This window comes from Equus przewalskii, chromosome 1, assembly GCF_037783145.1.
Source record: "Equus przewalskii isolate Varuska chromosome 1, EquPr2, whole genome shotgun sequence".
Classification (NCBI taxonomy): domain Eukaryota; kingdom Metazoa; phylum Chordata; class Mammalia; order Perissodactyla; family Equidae; genus Equus; species Equus przewalskii.
In genome coordinates, this window is record NC_091831.1 from 110,683,100 (window position 1) to 110,699,582 (window position 16,483).

The 16,483-nt window shown below is 42.1% G+C and overlaps 2 non-coding genes across 2 annotated transcripts; both read left to right on the top strand.

Moving 5' to 3' along the window:
• Window positions 1–13,538: 13,538 nt before the first annotated feature.
• On the top strand, window positions 13,539–13,632 carry LOC139078437 (small nucleolar RNA SNORD116). The gene has a single exon (XR_011531371.1). It is a non-coding gene; the product is annotated as a small nucleolar RNA SNORD116 (small nucleolar RNA).
• A 2,645-nt stretch (window positions 13,633–16,277) lies between these two features.
• Window positions 16,278–16,370, top strand: LOC139078462 (small nucleolar RNA SNORD116). The gene has a single exon (XR_011531421.1). It is a non-coding gene; the product is annotated as a small nucleolar RNA SNORD116 (small nucleolar RNA).
• Window positions 16,371–16,483: the final 113 nt, after the last annotated feature.

A 16,483-nucleotide genomic window follows, 5' to 3' on the forward strand; every position in this document is an offset into this window, starting at 1 on the left:
TCTCATTTGGATACTTTTGATTTCTTTTTCTTATCTTATTGATGTGGCTAGGACTTCAAATGCTATGTTGAATAAAAGTGATGAGAATAGTCATGTTTTGTTCCTCATCTTAGAAGAAATGCTATCTGCTTTTCACCATTGAGTATGATGTTAATTGTGGGTTTGTCATGTATAGCCTTTATTATATTGATGTACATTCCCTCTATACTCCCTTTGTTGAGAATTTTTATCATAAATGGGTGTTGAATTTTGTCAGATGCTTTTTCTGCATCTGTTGAAATGGTCATGATTTTTATCCTTTGTTTTGTTAATGTGATGTATCACATTAATTGATTTTAGCATATTGAATCATCCTTGCATTCCTGGGATCAATCCCACTTGATCATGGTGATCATATTTTGTTGAGGACTTTTGTATGTATGTGTATTTCCATATGATTGTTTTTTTAATGTTTGATTCGTTTTGCATTGCAGTAACAGTGGTTTATAGCATTATATACATTTCAAGTGTACGTCGTTATATATTTTGATTTCTATGTAGATTACATATTCACCACTCCAACACTAATTACAATCTGTCACCACACAGTTTCACCCTCCTCCCTCTCATATGCCCCTCTGGTAACCACCAATCCAATCTCTGTTTCTACGTGTCTGTTTGTCATTTTATCTTCTATTTATGAGTGTAAGCATACGGTATTTGACTTTTTCCCTCTGACTTATTTCACTTAGCATAATGCCCTCAAGGTGCATCCATGTTTTCACAAATGGCCAGATTTCATCATTTCTTATGGGTGAGTAGTAATCCATTTTGTATAAATACCACATCTTCTTTATCCATTTGTCTCTTGATGGGCACCAAGGTTGCTTCCAAGTCTTGGCTCTTGTGAATAATGTTGTGATGAACAGGGGTTCATGTATCTTTATGCATGTATGTTATCATGTTCTTTGAATAAATACCCAGTAGTGGTGCTGGATCTTACAGTAGATCTATTTTTAATCCTTTGAAGGATTGGATATTAAACCCTTATCAGATATAAGATTTGCAAATATCTTCTCCCAGTTGTTAGTTTGTCTTTCCGGTTTATTGATGGTTTCCTTTCTGTACAGAAGCTTTTTAGTTTGGTGTAGTCCTATTTGTTTATTTTTTCTATTGTTTCCCTTACCAGGACAGACATGGTACTTGAAAATATGCTGCTAAGAGCGATGTCAAAGATCATACTACCTATGTTTTCTTCTAAAAGTTTCATGGTTTCAGGTCTTACATTCAAGTCTTTAATCCATTTTGAGTTAATTTTTGCTTATGGTATAAGATAATGGCCTACTTTCATTTTGCATATGGCTATCCAGGTTTCCCAGCATCATTTGTTGGAGAGACTTCCATTTCTCCATTGCATGTTCTTGGCTCCCTTGGCAAACATTAGCTGTCCATAAATGTGTGGGTCTATTTCTGGGCTCTCGATTCTGCCTCACTGATTGTGTGCCTGTTTTTGTGCCAGTACCATACTGTTTTGCTTAGTATCACTTTGTAGTATATTTTGAAGTCAGGAAGTGTGATGCTTCCAGCTTTGTTATTTTATCTCAGGATTCCTTTGACTTTTTGGGTTCTTTTTTTGTTCCATATAAATTTTAGGATTCTTTGTTCTACTTCTGTGAAAAATCTTGTTGGCACTTTGATAGGGATTGCATTGAATCTGTAGATTGCTGTAGGATATATGGACACTTTATGTTAATTCTTCCAGTGCAGGAACATGGAATGTCTTTCTATTTCTTGTGGCTTCTTCAGTTTCTTTCAACAATATTTTATGGTCTTCTGTGTCCAGAGCTTTCACGTATTTGATTAAGTTAACTCCTAGATATTTCATTCTCTTTCTTGCAAGTGTAAGTGGGATTCTATTCTTAACTTCTCTTTCTGCTATTTTGTTGTTATTGTATAGAATAACAACTATTTTTTGTGTTTCTTTTGTATCCTGAAACTTTACTGTATTCTTTTATTATTTCAAAAAGTCTTTGGGTGGGTTCTTTAGGGTTTTCTATATGTAAACTCATGTCATCTGCAAATAGTGAGAGTTTCACTACCTCACTTCTAATTTGGATCCCTTGTATGTCTTTTTGTTGCCTGATTGTTCTGGCTAGGACTTCAAATAATGTGTTAAACAAGAGTGGCAGAAGTGGGCATCCTTGTTTGGTTCCTGTTTGTAGAGGGAGAGTGTTCAGTTTTTCTCCATTGAGAATGATATTAGCTGTGGGTTTTTCATTTATGGGCTTTATTACGTTGAGGCACTTTCCTTCTATACCTGTTTTATGCAGAGTTTTTATCATAAATGGATGCTGTATCTTATCAAATGCTTTCTCTGCACCTATTGAGATGATCATGTGATTTTTATTCTTCATTTTGTTAATGTGATGTATCATGTTGATTGATTTGTGGATATTCAGCCATTGCTGCATCCCTGGAATAAATATCACTTGATCATGGTGTATGATCATTTTAATGTATATCCAATATGCTAGTATTTAGTTGAGGATTTTTTCATAGATGTTCATCAGTGATATTGGCTTGTAATTTTCTTTTTTTGTGTGTTGTCCTTGTCTGGTTTTTGTATCAGGGTAATGTTGGCCTCATAGGATGATTTAGGAAGCTTTCCCTCCTCTTTAATTTTTTGGAAGAATTTGAGAAGGTTAGGTATTAAGTCTTCTTTGAATGTTTAGTAGAATTCACCAGAGAAGCCATCTGTTCCTGGACTTTTAATTTTTGGGAGATTTTTTTTTTTTTTTAATATTGGCACCTGAGCTATCATCTGTTGCCAATCTTCTTTTTTTTTCCTTCTTCTTCTCCCCAAAGCAGTGCATACATAGTTGTATATTCTACTTGTGAATGCCTCAGGTTGTGCTATTGGGATGCTGCTTCAGCATGACCTGATGAGTGGTGCCATGTGTGCGCCCAGGATCCCAACCGGCGAAACCCTAGGCCACAAAAGTAGAGGACATGAACTTAACCACTCGGCCACAGGCCCAGCCCCTGAGAGGTTTTTGATTACTGGTTTTTTTTTTTTTTTTGGAAGATTAGCCCTGAGCTAACATCTGATGCCAATCCTTCTCTTTTTTGCTGAGGAAGACTGGCCCTGAGCTAACATCTGTGCCCATCTTCCTCCACTTTATATGTGGGATGCCTACCACAGCATGGCTTGCCAAGTGGTGCCATGTCCTCACCTGGGATCCAAACCAGCAAACCCAGGGCCGCCAAAGCAGAATGTGTGAACTTAACTGCTGCACCACCGGGCTGGCCCCTTGGTTACTGTTTTTATCCTGTTACTGGTGATTGGTCTATTCAAATTCTGTATTTCTTCTTGATTCACTTTTGGAAGGTCTTATGATTCTAAGAATCTTCTAGATTATCCAATTTGTTGGTGTTTAGCTTATGCCCGATAGCTTTTCTGGGGGTATTCCCCATTCTAGTTAATATCCAGCAAAAGCCAGAGATTATGAGACTCTCTCAGTTGTGTTGAGTCTGAAGAATGCTTATAGTAGCAACACTCCCCTGCTCAGGTTGCCTGCTCTTCCAGGGAAGACTGTGTACCTTAGGATTGTTGTTGGCCAGCTGACCATGAAGCGCCACTGCTTGTGAAGGTGACTTTTTTCTCTCCAGACAGCAATTTCTGCCTCAATCAGGACTTTCTCTTGTTGTAGGTGTGCTTTTTATCCAGTTTTCAGTTCTCTCTCAGGGTTAATTGTTCCAAAAATAGTTGTTGGGCGAGCCCGGTGGCACAGCAGTTAAGTTCGCACGTTCTGCTTCAGTGGCCTGGGGTTCACTGGTTTGGATCCCCAGTGCTGATAAGCCATGCTGTGGTAGGTGTGCCACATATAAAGTAGAGGAAGATGGGCATGGATGTTAGCTCAGGGCCAGTCTTCCTCAGCAAAAGAGGAGGATTGGCAGCAGTTAGCTCAGGGTTAGTCTTCCTCAAAAAAAAATTAAAAGTTGTAAGTAGATTGTGTTCATGGGAGAAGATGAGTTCAGAGTCCACCTATGCTGCCATCTTGACACTCTCCTAAGGCCAGGTCATTGGTGATAAGCTCCTTTAGCTTTTGCTTGTCTGGGATGCTCTTTATCTGTTATTCATTTCTGAATGATAACCTTGTCAGGTAGAATATTTTTGGTTCTAAGCTTTTTCCTTTCATCTCATTGAATATGTCATCCCACTTTCTTCTGGCCTATAAAGTTTCTGGTGAAAAATCAGCTGATGGTCTTATGGGGTTTCCCTGTGTGTAAGTAGTTGTTTTTCTCTTGCTGATTGTAAGATTCTCTCTTTATCTTTTACTTTTGACGATGTAATTATAGTATGTCTTGGTTTGGATGTCTTTGGGTTTGTCTTATTTGGGACTCTCAGTGCTTCCTGGACTTGGACTTTCTTTCCTTCCCAGGTTGGGGAAGTTTTCAGCCGTTATTTCTTCAGATAATTTTTCTGTCCCTTTCTTTCTCTTTTCTCTTTCTGTGACTCTTATAATGTGAATGTTATATGCATGATGTTGTCCCAAAGGTCTCTTAAACCATTCTTGGTTTTTTTTCATTCTTTTTTCTTTGTGCTGTTCTGGTTGTGTGTTTCCACTGCCTTGTCGTCTAGATCACTGATATGTTCGTTGGCATCATCGAATCTAGTATTGATTTCCTCTAATGTATTTTTCATATCAGTTATTGTATTATTCATCTCTGATTGGTTCTTTTTTTATATTTTCTATCTCTTTGTTGAAGTTCTCACAGTGTTCTTCCATTCTTCTGCTGAGTTCAGTGAGCATCTTTATGGATATTACTTTGAACTTTTATCTAGATTTCTTATCTTCATTTTGTTCAGTTCTTTTTCTGAAGTTTTGTCTTCCGCTTTTGTTTTGAACATATTCCTTTGTCTCTTCATTTAGCCTAACTATCTGTCTTTGTTTCTATGTATTAGGAAGATCAGGTACATCACTCCATCTTGAAGGGGTGACTTTTTGTAGGTGTCCTGTAGTACCTAGTAGTGCAATCCTGCCTTGTCAGAAGAGCTGAGTCTTCCAGATGTGTCTCCTGTGTAGGTTGTGTGTGCTCTGGTTATGATTGCTGAAAACACACTGATTTGCAGGGCTGGTCCCCCAGGGAAGAGCTGCTTTGGAGGATCTCTGGTGCTCACTGAGGTGTGGCAGGAGCCACTTTGTAGGCATGTCAACTGGGGTGGATCTGCAGAGGGTGAGGCAAGTGGTGCTAGCAAGGCAAATAGAGCTTGTTAAAAATGGCACCCACCAGGGCCAGGCCAGCTAGATAGAAGGAGAGTGAAAAACAGTTGGTGCCCACCAGCACTTCCATCCCCAGAGAAAGTTCTGACAGATCCCTGCCCCTCGAGCACATGCCCTAAAATTAATCAGTGAGTCTCCTTCAACTGTAACCCAGGCACTTTTCAAACTGCTGCCTCTGCACTGGGACTTGGAGCAAGTGAGTTTGTGTGTGCACCCTCTAAGAATGGAGTCTTGGTTTTCTATAGCTCTATGGCTCTCCCATACATTAGCCATGCTGATTTTCAAAGTTAGCCGTTATGAGTGCTGTTCTTTGGGGTGCAGGTGCCCCAGGCTAGAAGCCAAATGTGGGGCTCAGGACCCTCACTTGTCCAGGAGGACCTCCACAATTGTGATATCCCTCCTGCTTGTGGGTTGCTGTGCTGGGGGTGTGGGTCCTGACTAGACCACATCTCCACCCCTCCTACCTTTCTTGATGTAGCATTTTCTTTATAGCTTTAGTTGTGGAAAATCTCTTCTGCTAGTCTTCAGATTGTTCTCAGCAATAGTTCTTCTCTTTGTAGTTGTAGTTTTGGTGTTTCTGTGGGAGGAGGTGAACTCCAGGGATCTTCCTGCATCTTGATCCCATCTCCCCTGTTCTAATCTTGATTTCTATTGCATTAGATCTTAGAAAAATGTGGGGAAAAATCACTATGTTGAGTCTTTCAGTCTATAAACATGATATTTCTTTACATTTGTTTAGGTAATCTTTGATTTGTTTCATCAGCATTTTTTAGTTTTCAGTATATAGATTGTCTATGTGTTTTGTTAGATTTGTATCCCTCAGTAGTTCATAATTATTGGAGATTTTGTATTTTTTTAATTTAGATTTTCCATTGTATATTGCTACTCTATATAAATAATATTGATTTTTCGATTGAGATATATATCTATATCTATATCTGCATATATATACTAGTTATCACAGTCAATTCTTCAATATTTTATAACTTGAAATTAAATATAGAAATCTTATTCTATCTATCCTACTTCCTTATGATATAGTTATCTTACATGTTCCCTCATACATACTTTATGAACTATCTTAAAGATAGAATTTCATTGTTTACAAAACATTGGAAAACTCAAAGGGGGAAAAATAATGTGTTATATTTACCTAGATATTTTCCCTTGCTGTTGCTTTTCATTCCTGAATGTCCACGTTTTCTTTTCTTAGCATTTCTCTTTGGTGTTAAGAAGTTTCCGTAGCAATTTTTTTAGAGTGTCTCTTCTGACCAAAACTCCCTTGGATTTGTTTCATCTGAGAATGTCTTTATTTCACCTCCATTTCTGAAGGATGTTTCCTCTGAATATAGAATTTTTGTTTGACAGTTATTTTATTTCTGCTTTAAAAATTATTTTGCCACTTTCTTCTGGCATCCATGGTTTTGGATGAGAAAGGTGTGTGACCACAGCAGCTGATGGAAGGAGAGAGATACTGCCATTGCTTGCATTAGTGAAGGGAGGGGTTGATTGTCAGATGCCATCTGGTGGGGAAGGGGCTTGTCACTGTCTCAGGGTGTGGATGGAAGACAGGCTTCTGCCCATAGTCTCTGCTGATGTAGTACCTGTTGGGTATGTGGAAGGGTCCTATTGATGTTTACTCAGAGTAGAGCATGTATCTAGTGAGCAGAATTCTTTCCTATAGGGCTGTTCCTTTCTTAGACTTTTGGCTAAAGGGGGCATGCTTTTACTCTCAACTTTTGTCATTCTTCATTGGCATTTCCAGGCTATGGGCTGCTCTAGGTATCAGGCTAGGCTATGTAAATAGACTAAAAAAAAAAGGGACTAAAAATACACTGCTTGGTTGTTCTTCAAGTCCCACATTCCTAGTCAATCTGCCTTCTTGCCTCAACCTTTCAGGGTTTGTCAGTTGCTTTATATATTTATTTCCCAGGATTTTTTGTTGTAATTAGAGGGAAGAATAGGATGGAGTTCACTTATTCCGTCTTCCAGAAACAGAATTCCTTCCTGAAATTGTAATAGTTCTTAATTTTTGTTTTCTTGTTCATTTGTATTCACCTATGCCCTAAAAAGGATAGTTTCTAATTACTTATAGGAATAATTACAGTTTGTTCTAATTTGTTAACAACAAAGAAGAATGTGAAATAAAAATTATTTTTCTCTACTTTTACAGTCTAGTTTTACAGAAGGAAAATTTTCATGATAAACCAGACTAGACTCCAGTTAATAAATTGTTTATGCTGATACAGATTCTATATTTGAAGATTCACACACACATATTTTCAAATAGTTGAAGCTTTCCTAGAGGATTTAACTTGAAATTGGACGTTTTCTAAAGTACTGTATTTAAAAAAAAAAAAATCTCCAAGTCCATATTAATAGGTCAGAATTAGTATCTTTGATAAATCAGTGTATAGCATAGTTATCAGGGCCATAATAATGTATGTCTTATTTTAATAGTATTTGCCTTTATCACAGTTCCTGTTACGATTAAGATTCTTATACTAACTCCATCAGTCTGTGTACTCATTACACGTTACAAATTTAGTGAAGTTGTTCCTTAGAACGCTTAGAATGCTTGATTCTCAAATTTCTCCTTTATTTTCATTTCATAAAGATAAGTAGCCTTGTCTTGATATTTTCCCAGACTACTGTTTTAACATCAATATTTTGGCATGCTGATATACATAAATTCATTTTCATTTTGCAGGATATCATCATCTAATAATTTTGAGCATGCTGACATCTCAAAATACTTTATAAATATCTTACACAATAATACATATTTCAATATTATGTTAAATGAGATATAGTTAACAGTAATTTGTGTTAAATATGCAAATGTATAATTAAAAAATAGAACACATGTCCTGTTTTAATCTATATGCTATTTCTTATGCCAATGAGAAGGAATCCTGAATTACTCTAGTATTTTTTTCTGGAGTCAACAATGTGGTAAGCATTATTACATTCTTGCCAATTATTTCTAGAGCCACTATTTTAATAATAATAATGTTTATCATTTCACTTCAACTGTTTTGCTCTAATTATGGTTAAATATGTAAGTTTCCCTTGATTTTTGTGTCTTTTTAAATCAGAATTAATGGAGTTTTCATCTTTAGTGATGTTAAAAACTATGTAACAAAGGTTTATGTGTTGCTAATTATGAAAGATTATGAATATCAGACAGATTAAATGTGAACAAAGAGTAATATACAGGTAGTAGATATTGGCAAAGGAGGCACAAGATATGATGGATGTATGACTACTTTTTCAGATATTTTTGCTTTTAGTATGCAGAACTGAGAGGATCTTGGAAGAAGAGCATAACCTGTAAATTGTTATCCTGACCCATTATTCATAAAGATATGTAGCTGCTGGAGGAAGTTATGAGTTGTAGAACAACAGGGAGATTTGAGTTCATCTAAATATCAAAAGCTAGGACTATTTTAAGACTAATTGAAGCAGGAATTTTTAAAACTATATTGAGATATAATTCACAAATCATATATTTACCCATTAAGTGTGTGCAATTCAATTATTTTTATATACACACAGTATGTGACCATCATCGCAATCTAATTTTTGAACTCTCCCACCCCCTTAATTTTCAGTCACTATTTCTTTCTTTTACCTAATTTCTGCCACTAGAACATCCAGTACCATGTTTAATAGAAGCAGTGAGATCAGATATCCTTGTCTTTTTCCTAATCTTAGGGCGAAAGCATCCAGTCTTTTGCATTAAGTATGATGTCCTCTATGGGTTTTTCTTGGACACTCTTTATCAGGATGAGTATTCCTTCTGTTTTTAATATGTTGAGTAACAGTGGTGGATTTTGTCAAATGCTTTATGTTTCTTAAGATGATCAAGTAGTATGGGCCTGACCCAGTGGTGCAGCGATTAAGTGTGCACGTGCTGCTTCGGCAGCCCAGGGTTCACCGGTTCAGATCCTGGGTGTGGACATGGCACTGCTTGGTGATAGGCCATGCTGTGGTAGACGTCCCACATATAAAGTGGAGGAAGATGGGCATGGATGTTAGCTCAGGGCCAGTTTTCCTCAGCAAAATGGGAGGATGGGCAGCAGATGTTAGCTCAGGGCTGATTTTCCGCAAAAAAAAAAAAAAGATGATCAAGTAGTTTTTGTCCTTCATTCTGCTAAAAGCTTATATTACACTGATTGATTTTTGTATGTTGAACCACTCTTGCATTCCTGGGGTCAGTCCCATTTGGTCATGGTGTATAATGCTTTTAATATACTGCTAGATTTGGTTTGCTAGTATTTTGTTGAAGATTTCTATTCAATATTTATAAGAAATGTTGTTTACTGTTCATTTTCTCTATTTGTCTTATATATTTTTGGTCTTTACTTCCTCCATTATTGCTTTCTTAAATAGATATTATTGAGTGTACCATTTTATTTTTTTAATTTTCTTGTTTTTTTCCTATATATTTTTTAGTTATTGTCTTAGTGGTTACCTTAAGGATAGCAATTAACATCTTAATTTATGACAACCTACTTCAAATTAATACCAATTTAATTTCAATAATATATAAAGTCTTTGCTTCTATATTGCTCCATTTCCCCATTTTGTTGGCATTGTTACAAATTATGTCTCTATAAGTATATACTCATCACCACAGACTTATATTTATTGTTCTATGCACTTATTTAAAAATATGATAGGAAACAAGTTACAAAAAATACATGAATTCTGGCTTCTATATATGCCTTGTAGTTATCGTTAGCCAGCCCTGGTGGTCAAGTGGTTAAGATTTGATGTTCTCACTACCACGCCCTGGGTTTGTTTCCTGGTCAGGGAACCACACCACCTATCTGTTGATTGCCATACTGTGATGGCTATGTGTTACAGTCATGCTGAAAGCTATGTTGCTGGTATTTCAGATACCAGCAGGGTCATTCACACTGGTCATTCACAGTTTCAGCTGAGCTTCCAGACTAAGACAGACTAGAAAGCACAAGCTGGCCACCCACTTCCAAAAAAATTGGCCATGAAAACCCTATGAGTAGCAGTGGAGCATTGTCTGATATAGTGCCAGATGGTGAGAGGATGGTGCAAAAAGACTGGGGTGAGTTTTGCTCTGCTGTACACAGGATCACTAGGAGTTGAAATCAACATGGTGCTAACAACAAAGTAAAATTTACTGGTTTATTTATCCATTCATTTCAGCTTGAAGGGCTCCCTTTGGCATTTGTTGTAGGGCAAGTCTTCTGTCAAAGAACTTTCTCACTTTTTGTTAATCTGAGAATGTCTTAATTTCTCCCTCATTTTTGTAGGAAATTTTTGTCAGATAAAGAATTCCTGGTTGAATGTCTTTTTGTTTAGCACTTCAAAAGTGTCCTCATACTGCCTTCTGGCTTTTATGTTTTTTGATGAGAATCAGTTGTTGATCTTATTGAGGATTACTTTTATGCTGTTGCTGCTTTCAGGGTTCTCTCTTTGTCTTTAAACAGTTTCATTGTGATGCGACTCAGCAGGGATCTCTTTGAATTTATCCTACATAGAGTTCACTGGACTGTTGAAAAATGTATAGGTAGATTATATAGGAGTAAAACGTATAGGTAGATTAACATTTTTCATGAACTTTCGGTAGGTTTGGGCCATTATTACTTGAAATATGCTTTTTGTTCCTTTCTCTCTTCTGTAATTCTCCTTATGCATATGTTGATATACTTGAAGGTGTCCTCACAGGACTTTTAGGCTATGTTCATTAAAATAGTTTTTTAATTCTTTTAACTGGATAATTTCAATTTATATATCTTCAAGTTAAATTGTTTTTTTGTCAGCTCAAATTTCCTGTTGTGCCCTTCTAGTGAGTTTTTCATTTCTGTTATCACGCTTTTCAACTCTAGAATTTCTACTTGGTTTCATTTGAAAAATTTGTCTCTTTATTGATATCCCTATTTCATGGGACATTGTTTGTAGGGTTTATTTAGTTCTTTAGATATATTTTCTTATAGATCTTTGGACATATTTAAAATAATGGATTTAAAGAATTTGTCTATTGAGTCCAATGTCTAGACTTCCTGAGGGAGACATTCTTTGGATTTTTTTTCTCTGTGTATGGGATATATTTTCTTGTGACTTTGAATGCCCATACATTTTTGTTGAAAATTGGACATATTGAATATCATAATATGGCAACTCTGGATATCAGATCATCCCTCACTCCCTTGGTTTGTTCTTGCTTATTGTTGTGAAAGTTGTTTGTAGTGTGTGGCCACTGAAGACTGTTCCATTAAATTAGGGGTCACCTAATAATTGGACAGAGATTTCCTTAAAAAAACGTGAAACCACAAAATCTCCCTGTCTTTGCAGAAAGTCTCTCTTTGTATGTCAGCATATGCCTTTAACACATAGCCAGGCATTTTAAACTTTCCCTTAGTCTCAATTTTTGATTCCCAAGAGCCTCATATTCACCCAGACAAGAGAGCTTAGGGCCTTCTCATCTTTCCCGAATATGGACATAACTGTATATCTGTACTGTCCTGATAGAGTCCCAAGAACAACTGGATTTTCTCACAGCCATTATTTCACAAAAAATCTCATTCCCCAACCTTTCCTGACAAAGTTTTTGGTTAATTTAATTTTTCTACAATGATTATCCGCTGCATGAGAGAGTAGCAACTAACACCACAAAATCATTATTAATCTACCAGTCTAGCCACTGTAACAACAAGTGAGTTCTCAATTAGCAGAAATAAAAGCAAGTCTTTGAGGCAGTCTTTTAGGGAGGCAACATACAAATAAAAACAAATAATTACAATTATTTGGATGTGAGGTCAGTTCTCTCTCCTGTACCATTACCAGGAAGGTGGACTGTTACTTTCAATAATGCTACTGAGGTAGGGAGTAACAGGTAGAAAAAGGGTAAGTTAAACAGCACAGTGTTTCCTGATTATAAAGATTCAACTTCTTTTTTATTAAGAGATCCCCTGTGCTTACACATCTCATGGTGAGTTTCCCGATTTCAAATAAGTTCATTCTTCAAGATTTTGACAGTTTTTTCTGGCAATCATTTTATGGAGGGACAGAATTTTGAAGTTCCTTACTCTGTCAGTTTGGCTAAAATGTCGCTCCTTATTTCATTTTTGAATTTCAAAGCCGTTAAAGAAGATGGGAATATTTTCATGGACTTAATTGTCACTTCTATATCTTCAGTGGTTAGATGTCAAATAAAATAATTTAACATATTAATTGGGTTCTTTGTTTTGTAGTTAAGTGAAAGACTTCATTATGTATTATGGAAACAAATATTTTATGAGAAATATAATTTGAAAATGGTTTTCTAAGATTGTATGGCCTGTACTTTCTTTATAAATGGTATCCATAAACCAGAAAATACATGAATAATGATGGAATGGAATTTACGTACTTTCTTTGTTAATTTGTTAAAGGATGTATTTATTCTATTCCTATTGATTTGGTGATAGTTAATTGTGTTTGTTATTTGTAACAACAAGATGCAGACGTATGGATAATATGTTGAAGCATATGTGATTGATGACAATAAAAAGTTTGTGGATGTGCTCCCTAAAGATTGCTGGAATGCATGATCACATGATATTTGAGACTATTTCACAGTGATCTTGTGTTCCAGGCAAGAAGATAATCCTGTGAAACATTAACTATGTGATTGAATTTCTCTTAAAAGAGAACGAAACAAAGTTTATGGGTGAAGGAAATACAAAATTGGTGGATGTGAGTGTGTGCTATTCTTGTAAGGTTGGAAAAGAAACACAAATTATGAAAAAGGACAAATGCACATAAGATACTGATGGAGAAAAGAGAACATGTTGAATTAAAATTATAAAGCATGGCCTAGGTATGTTTCTGATGAATCCATGAAAATTCCCTACATTCTTCAGGTGGAACTGCCATCAAAGGTCACTGCCAAGAACCAAGAGAACAACTTCCTGTCGTTTGATGAACACAACTACAAAGGAATCGTGGCGGAAGTGTGGCCAGGGATGTGCACCCCACCAACGGATGGCTCAGGATGGTCAGCACTGCTTTGTCCAAAGTTCAGCATATATCTAGGTAGGGTTTGGTAGAAAGGCCTGGGAAGCCTCTTGTGCACGTGTGCCCGGAGGCCCGCGGCGTCGTGCTCTGAGGGCGGACTGACTGTTGCCCCTGCTCCGGGGCTCGGCTCTGGATTCTCCAGGCCGCTGGCGCCCATGAGGCGATCGGCTCGCCCGCTGCGGAGCCCCCCAGCCTGCCTGGTTAGTTTGTCCAGGTTGGCAGAACGTGCTCGGATCGATGATGACTCCCTCATATGCATTCCTTGGAAAATCTGAACAAAATGAGTGAGAACTCACTACCGTCGTTCTCATCGAAACTGAGGTCCGGCACGTTGTCTTCCCCAGGCATGGCAGGAGTGAGGGACCGCTTACCCTTGAGCGCACTGGGACGGGCACGGGCACCACGCCGGGCGTCCGCATTTGGGAGCCGTGGCATCTGGGGGTCCTTCCTCTCACCGCGTGAGGGGGGTGTCCGTCAGTCGGCGGTGCTTGGTTGAACGGCCTGTGGCTGAGGGCCGTGGCTGGCAGCTCGCATCCTAGGTTGGGAAGTCGGAGAGTGTGGCGCTGGCACAGGCCCCGTGAGCTCGGGGCCTTGTGGCTGTGTGGGCCTGGTTCCCGCTGGGGACGAAGGCCCCGGGGGTCTGCGTCTCAGAGCTGAGCAGTAAGCAGTGGAAGGTCGCGTGGTTTCTGATGAGAGCTCCCCGGGCCAGGCGGGCGGCCGTCAGCTGTTCTTGCCTTTTGGCTTGGTGAGGCAGTCGGAGCACCCCTCGCGGTTTGGGGCGCCGCCGGAGGGGTAGACTCTTGGTGCTGCAGCTTGGGGCTCCTCTAGTTCTCCGGCTCGCCCAGTCCACGCCAAGGTGCCCAAACGGGGACCGGGCTGTGGGCCTGGCACTCAGGTCAAGACACTGTGGTGGCTGATGGCCTGGTCGTGGGGAGCTGGGGGGGAAGAAGAGCACGGAGAGGACAGGTCACAGTGTGATGCCGTGGGCTTCCGTGGGGGCAGTGCTGCCTCGTTGTGTTCCGAGCGCTGGCAGCGGCTTCGGGAACGTGCCCTGGCTCTGACGGGGCTGGCGATTGGTGCGTGCCGGGGAAGGCTGGAGGCTTGAAGGCCCGGGGGTGTGCACTGTGGTCGGTGACCTTTGTGGCAGATGGCGGGCCTTGTTCCAGAGCGGTGGCGCTCTGCGGTTCTCTCCACGGTTCCTTGAAGAGGGGCCCGGCACGTGACTGCCGGCCGGCCGGCCGCCGCTGCTCATCGATTGCTTGGGCGACCGTGGCCTTGGATCCTCCGCCGTCTCAGGCGCGGGGTCTCCGAGGAGAAAGCGTTCCTCCAGCACGGTCCGATTTTCCTGGCGCGGTTCGCCTCATGCCTCGTCGCAGGGCTTTAGGTTTCTTCGTGGAAGCCTGTGGGCCTGGCGGAGACGGCGGGTGCCGTGACCCGAGCTGCCCTGCCGCGCACAGACGTCCGCCTTGGAAAACGTCCGCCTCTCCATGGGTGGCGGGGGCGGGGTGTGTGTGTGCTCGTTCGTGCCTCCTCTTGCCTTCGTGGACAGAGCCATCCTTGGGGCCGTGTGAGGTCGTTTGTGGTGTTACAGGTGCCGAGGGAGGGTCCAGACGTTGAACGTGACGGGTCGAGTCCCGTACGCACAGTCGAGATTCCCTCGTGGCCGTCCTCCCCGGGGCTCCCTGGCCGCCACGTGTGTGTAGGGTTTGAGGTCCTGCTTGGGGGACTTGCCTCGCAGGCCTGAGGTGGGCCAGGCAGCGCGTGGGTGGGAAGGAGTCCTGGAAGGCCGGGGTCCAGAAAGCGGGCCCGCTGTGGTAACGCCAGGTCCCTGGACGGGAGTGGGCTCCAGGTTCAGTCGGGTCTTAGCGTGGGTCGTGGTGGCCACAGACCACCTCTTCCTGGCACTTCCCCTGCCGCTGGCACCGCTGAGGGCGTGGGTGTAGCCTCAGTCAGCAGGAAGAGGCGCCTGGCCCCCGGTCCCCCGGTGGCGTGGCCACTGGAGATCAGGAGGGGCTGCTGCTTCTGCCCTCTAGCCCGTGTCCCAGCGGCGCCAGCCTTCGAGTGGTGTAGGCGCTTTACGTGGTTCAGGTCCAGCAGTGGTCGGCGCGTTTCCGTCGGGCGCGGTTCGCGTGGCACGGCGTGCGGGGACAGCGGGCGCCCACGGTCGGGCGGAGGGTGAACCTGCTGGAGTGTCGTGTTCCGGTGTTCAGAGGCAGGGGCTGTGAGAGAGGGAGCCTGCGGCCTATTTCAGCAGGCCGAAAGGGCAGAGGTGAGCCGCCGGGCGAGTCGAGGTCAAAGCCGCCAGCGCGAGCTCTTGGTCTCGCGGCAGGGCCTGAGGCCAGGGATGTGTGCGGAAGACGTGCTTCTTCAGGGGCTCGGGCCCCGCGCACCCGAAGACACGCACACGCGCCCGCCTGCGCGCCTTCCTGCGCTTGTGCTGTCACACACGCCTTCTTGTCACACCTGAGGGGAAGAGGTAGAGGCCAAGAAGATGCAAGGCTTGCCCCGGGGCGGGGAGTCGGGGTGGAACCCTTGGCCTGGCTCTGGTTACCTGAGAGCCTGGCTGGGTCGCTGAGGCGTGCGCGTGCGATTGCTCTGCACTTCCCAGGTGGGATCTCCGAGCAAAGCTTGCCGTCGCCCAAGAAGAGAAGACCTTCCTGTCGTTTGTGGAGCGGAGACGCGAGGGAATCCCGCAAGAAGCGTGGCTTCGGGTGCGCCCCGTGCCCGTGGCTCGCTGAGGCTGGTAAGGATCCCCCTGCACCCAGTTCGTGCCGTTGGCCCTGGGAGTCCCAGACCGCGCTGAGAGGCTTCTAGCCCGCGGGTCCCCGGGGGCGTGCGGAGCTGGCGCTCTGAGGGTGGGTCGACAGTTGCCCTTGCTCAGGGGCTTGGCTCGGGATTCTCCGGGCCGCTGGCCGACCCTGAGGTGATGGGCTCACCCGCCGAGCCCCGCCAGCTGCCCCGAAGGTGCTCGGATCGATGATGACTCCCTCAAATGCATTCCTTGGAAATCTGAACAAAATGAGTGAGAACTCACTACCGTCGTTCTCGCCGAGCCTGAGGTCCAGCACCTGGTCTTCTCCGGGGGTGAGAGGAGTGAGGGACAGCTTCTGGTTGATGACACTCGCGCAGAGCCCGCCCAGGGCCTCAGCGTGTGGGCGTCTGCCGTGTTTGCACCG